Consider the following 5,492-nt stretch of genomic DNA (forward strand, 5'->3'; position numbering starts at 1 on the left):
TGAAGCGCGAGTTGTTTTAAACGCGTGAACTGTTTTATGTAAAATACGTTTCGTTTCTCCACGTGAGTACGGTAGCGATAGAGCGCGAGTCCATTTTAACCAGCGCGTGTTATTTTTTATCGCGTTTACGTATTTTTTCACGCACGCGGGTTTTGTAAAGAATCGCGTGTGTATTTTAAACGCGAGGACAATTCTTCACGTCTTCTGATTTCACGTGTTTATCGCACAAGCTTATTAAGGAAGAAACTATACGTTCTTTGTGTAAATAAGGAAACAATTGACACGCAGAAGGAAAGCAGTATTCCAGGAAGTTAAAGAATATTATTTAATGTAATTTATGCAAATGGAATTCAATACTTCAGAGAAAGACTGCAATTTATGAAAGCATTGAAAACTACATAAGGTTAAAAGAACTTTGAAGCAAGAAGAATATCTAGTTCTGAAAAGGTGTTTGCAAAGGCCATCACTTTAGGATTCTAAAGAGACTTGAGTGGCTTGAACTATATGCACAACACAAGATATATTTACAAGATATTCCACACAGATTACTAGCCTCTAAGTCTTTTACTGAGGTTTAAGAGGTAAAGAGTTTAGAGTTTATTTAGAATAATTTTAGAAAATAAGTTTTTCTTATCATATAAGTAACCAGGTGTATTTGTTTACCACAGATACCAGATCCTACCAGACGGTTGCAGGGCTGCAGTGTCTCCGTTGTTATTTTCTCCAAATTCCCCTTTCCCTTTCTTGGGGTTTTCAGCTCAGCTTATTTTTAAGGGTTGAGAGGTGAACTCCTGGTGAGGGTCTGTGGGGCCAGCATCAGCTCCTGTGGAATTCAGTCAAGCCGGATCCTGACAGAAACACAACGCGGTTATGTTTACATGCCGCGTATTGTTTCTACCTATGGCTGATTTCCCATTTGGGGCTCTAGGGCTCCCCGTGGGGAGCCCGAGAGACCCAAATGGGAAATGCTAAATGCTGCGTTGTCTGCCTAAATCTGCTTTCCCATTTGGGGCTCTCGGGCTCCACGTGGGGAGCCCGAGAGCCCCAAATGGGAAAACAGATTCAGGCAGAAACAACGTGGTTGTTTTCCGCAATGCCGCGTTCTCAGAGCGTTCTCAGAGCCTGAGAAACTCGGAAAGAAAAACCGCAGCGTTTTCCAACACAACCGCATTGTTTCTGCCTGAATCTGCTTTCTCATTTGGGGTTCTCGGGCTCCCCGTGGGGATCCCGAGAGCCCCAAATGGGAAAGCAGATTCAGGCAGAAACAACGCAGATGTTTTCCGCAATGCCGCATTGTTTCTGCCTGAATCTGCTTTACCATTTGGGGCTCTCGGGCTCCCCGTGGGGAGCCCGAGAACCCCAAATGGGAAAGCAGATTCAGGCAGAAACAACGCGGTTGTGTTGGAAAACGCTGCGGTTTTTCTTTCCGAGTTTCTCAGGCTCCTCCGAGCCGGAGGAGCCTGAGAAACTTGGAAAGAAAAACCGCAGCGTTTTCCAACACAATAACGTTGTATTTATGTTTGCAGTCGCTTCAAAAGCGACCGCAAACATAAATACAACGTTTTTAAAGCTGCGGTTTTATTTCTAAGTTTTCTGGGCTCCTCCAGCACTTACCGAGATTCAGCTGCAGCTTTCCTGCTCTGGTCTCCGGTCCCCGTCCTCCGTCTACAGCACTAATGAAGGGAAAGCCACCCAGCGGTAGCCTTTGTTTACTACAGCTGGCTGGCTTTTCCTTCATTAGTGCCGCAAAAGCAAAAGCCAGCACAGGAGGGCCTCCATTTCACAAAATGGATGCACCCATTGTGCTTGCTTTTGCGAATTTTGAGCTTGAATAGCTCAAAATTTTACATAGGAAGTTTTAAAACGGAGAATGCTAGTATTTTTTTTTTTATGTTGCCTATCTATTTTTTAAATAAAAATGTTTACTAGACCATCCCTTTAATGCCACCTATAGTGTAACAATTTGAAGTTTAAAGCATTGTACTGTGTTAACCTTGTAGCACCAACTAAGCACCATCACGGCCAGATTCCCAACTACCTACCAAAATCCCAGGGCCTAACGCAACAGACAAAACCACCCCACGTAGCCCTGCAGTACAACTGCTGCAAACACTGCAAAACAAGGCATTTAGGCGTCTAACTGAAACAGCCAGTAAGGCAAAAATGATAACCGAATGGCTATGGTGTGAAGAGCCCCCCGATCAATGCAGTTGCCGAGAATGCAGCAACCCGTCCACTGCAGTAGAAGTGATGGTCCCTATCGATCACCAATGATCCTCTTCAGAGCAAAGATGCTTACTGATCCCCTTTCTCCATACCCAACTCCTAATAAACACAGATGCACAGCTTATGTTATGTTTTTTTAGTAGCCTCCAGAAGCACAAAAGTAGCGCACATACACAACAATCCCCCTAAATACGGCAGCTGTTGTATAGCATAGCGCTGATGAGCACGGAGCAGCACAAACACTCCACGCCCTCTTCCAACAGTGCAGCTGCTGTTTGTGCTTTATTATAGAGCACCCAGAACCACAGACCAAGTCAATACAAAGTACCCCTACTGTAAGGTACCAGAGGCACAAGACTGTACAAGCACCCCACACTCACCCCTAACTGTGCAGCTGCTATATGTGCTCTACGATAAGGTACCAGAGGCACAAGACTGTACAAGCACCCCACACTCACCCCTAACTGTGCAGCTGCTGTATGTGCTCTACGGTAAGGTACCAGAGGCACAAGACTGTACAAGCACCCCACACTCACCCCTAACTGCGCAGCTGCTGTATGTGCTCTACGGTAAGTTACCAGAGGCACAAGACTGTACAAGCACCCTACACTCACCCCTAACTGCGCAGCTGCTGTATGTGCTCTACGGTAAGGTACCAGAGGCACAAGACTGTACAAGCACCCCACACTCACCCCTAACTGCGCAGCTGCTGTATGTGCTCTACGGTAAGTTACCAGAGGCACAAGACTGTACAAGCACCCCACACTCACCCCTAACTGCGCAGCTGCTGTATGTGCTCTACGGTAAGGTACCAGAGGCACAAGACTGTACAAGCACCCCACACTCACCCCTAACTGCGCAGCTGCTGTATGTGTTCTACGGTAAGGTACCAGAGGCACAAGACTGTACAAGCACCCCACACTCACCCCTAACTGCGCAGCTGCTGTATGTGCTCTGCGGTAAGTTACCAGAGCCACAACACTGTACAATCACCCCACACTCACCCCTAGCTGCGCAGCTGTTGTATGTGCTCTACAGTAAAGTATCAGAGGCACAACACTGTACAAGCACCCCACACTCACCCCTAACTGTGCAGCTGCTGTATGTGCTCTACGGTAAAGTACCAGAGGAGGATAGCTCAGTGGCAACGTGCGCACCTTGGGAGCAAGAGGACACAAAGCAAGACAGGTTCGATCCACGAGTCCGCACTTAGAAACCTCTGGGTGTTTAAGTGCGTTATAAATACACAACTAAAACAGAAAAAAAAAAAAACAATTATGCAACTCGAAAAAAAACAATTCCCGTAACAGTGCCTCGATGCCCGCGGGCTGTGTGAAAGCTTTAAAAATGCAATAATAAGTAAGAGGCACAAGACTGTACAAGCACCCCACACTCACCCCTAACTGTGCAGCTGCTGTATGTGCTCTACAGTAAGGTACCAGAGGCACAAGACTGTACAAGCACCCCACACTCACCCCTAACTGTGCAGTTGCTGTGTGTGAAGTAGTGTACACCAACAAGAAGGTCAGGACAACACAAGCAAGCCGCTTTCCCCTTCCTCTGATGAGGATTTGTTGGGGTGCTCTTGTTGGTGTTCCCTCCTATGGATTTTAAATCTGGTTTGTGGGCTTATATCTGAATTGGATTGGAGGGTATTGCCCCTGTGGATTTTCTGCATGGTGCCTGGCCATTATGAGGCATCTTGGCTCTCCCACCTTCCTGCTATTACATTACGAGTTTGCCGCTAACCTGCATGTACTACCGGTGTGTTACCGGTAAACTTGCCTTACCATTACCGGCGCCCGATATCCCAATGCTACATAGGACTGCATGGGAACTACTGAATCACCGGGACTGCTGTTAATGTTGCCGATGATTCAGTCATTTCTCTGCTAGTAGGGGCCTGAACTCCTGGCAGGTCAGGCCTGCTGCTAGGTCACTGCCCCTACCAGCAGACTCAGAGTGAGCCGGTCTAGCAAAAATGCTAGAGCCGGTAGAACCAGTATTTATTCCAGCATTTTCTCCATACTGGCTCACCCATAATGAGGGCCAATTGACTCTACTGTTAGTCTTGGTCTTCATTTAAGTGTTGTGTAGAGCGCTACAGCAGCAAGTAAACAATACAATACACTTTCGTCCCCTCTCTGAGGCTGCCTGTTCTACCATACCACAGCGCCCAGGAAGCGCAGCACAAGGCGGTGCACATATGCAGTTACCCCTAACTGCGCAGCCTCTGCATGTGCTCACAGCCCTCACCCAGAACCGCGAAGCAGTCCCACGACCCCACGCTCACAACCGTGCAGCCGCTGTCTGTGCCCTTTAGTATAGCACTCAGACTCTGAGAAAGGTGAATATGTAATATATGTAGTATTAAATGCTAACGGAGTATTACATCAAATAAACATAGGGCGTGTACAATAGCTGAAGTCACTTGAACAGGGTTTAAGAGAGTGGCATTGATCACCGTGCAATCGTGCCAGCAGCCACTAGAGGTCAGTATATAATTTGATAGAGGCACACGCTCTGTCTTGAAAGGCTCTAAAAAAAAGCTAAAAACAGAGACTAGCAGAGAAGCGAAATCACTTAAGAAGCGACTTCTGTAACAGAAAAAACCAAGTGTACTGACCCCCCAGTCCTTTTGGCAGGGGCGTGCATAAAAAGCATGTTCAATGAGCGAAAAATAAACTGACAATAGGGGGGGGGCCTGTGAAAACGACATAGTGAGATAAAGGTTCAATGAATCTGAGGATGAGTAGATTTAGAGAAGGGTATTTGAAGATTCTTCAAGGGAAAGCGAGCTAGGCCTAGCCTATAGTATCATGAAGTGAGCCGGCATAATGTGCAGCTCATACAAGGAATCCCTCAAAGTTTGGAGTACCAAAAGAAGGCCGGTGTGCTTATGATTACTTTCAAGAAATTGAGATTCCTGGCGGCAGTACGTTTCTACCGACGAAGAGTAGAGGCAAGAATGTCTTTGGAATGTACAATCTGTGAGGCACTTGTGGGGTAATGGGCGGTACGCAGAGTGCTGGCAATAGGAATCATTAGCATCCCAGCAGGAAGGGTCAGGGGTCCTCCCAGTCAATCAGGAAGCACAGAACGGGAGCTTTTACCTCACGGCAAACCACCGGTTCCGAGCCTTCGCAGAAGCGGGAGGCTTCCGTCTTCCACGCCAGGACAGTAGGTAAGAGCTCTCCTCTGCATTAACTGATCCGGTAATCCACACTCACACCCCACACCCCTCCAAACGTGTAGGGAAGGGGCCA

This window comes from Ambystoma mexicanum, chromosome 2p (assembly GCF_040938575.1).
Source record: "Ambystoma mexicanum isolate Mex_15411 chromosome 2p, UKY_AmexF1_1, whole genome shotgun sequence".
Taxonomy (NCBI): domain Eukaryota; kingdom Metazoa; phylum Chordata; class Amphibia; order Caudata; family Ambystomatidae; genus Ambystoma; species Ambystoma mexicanum.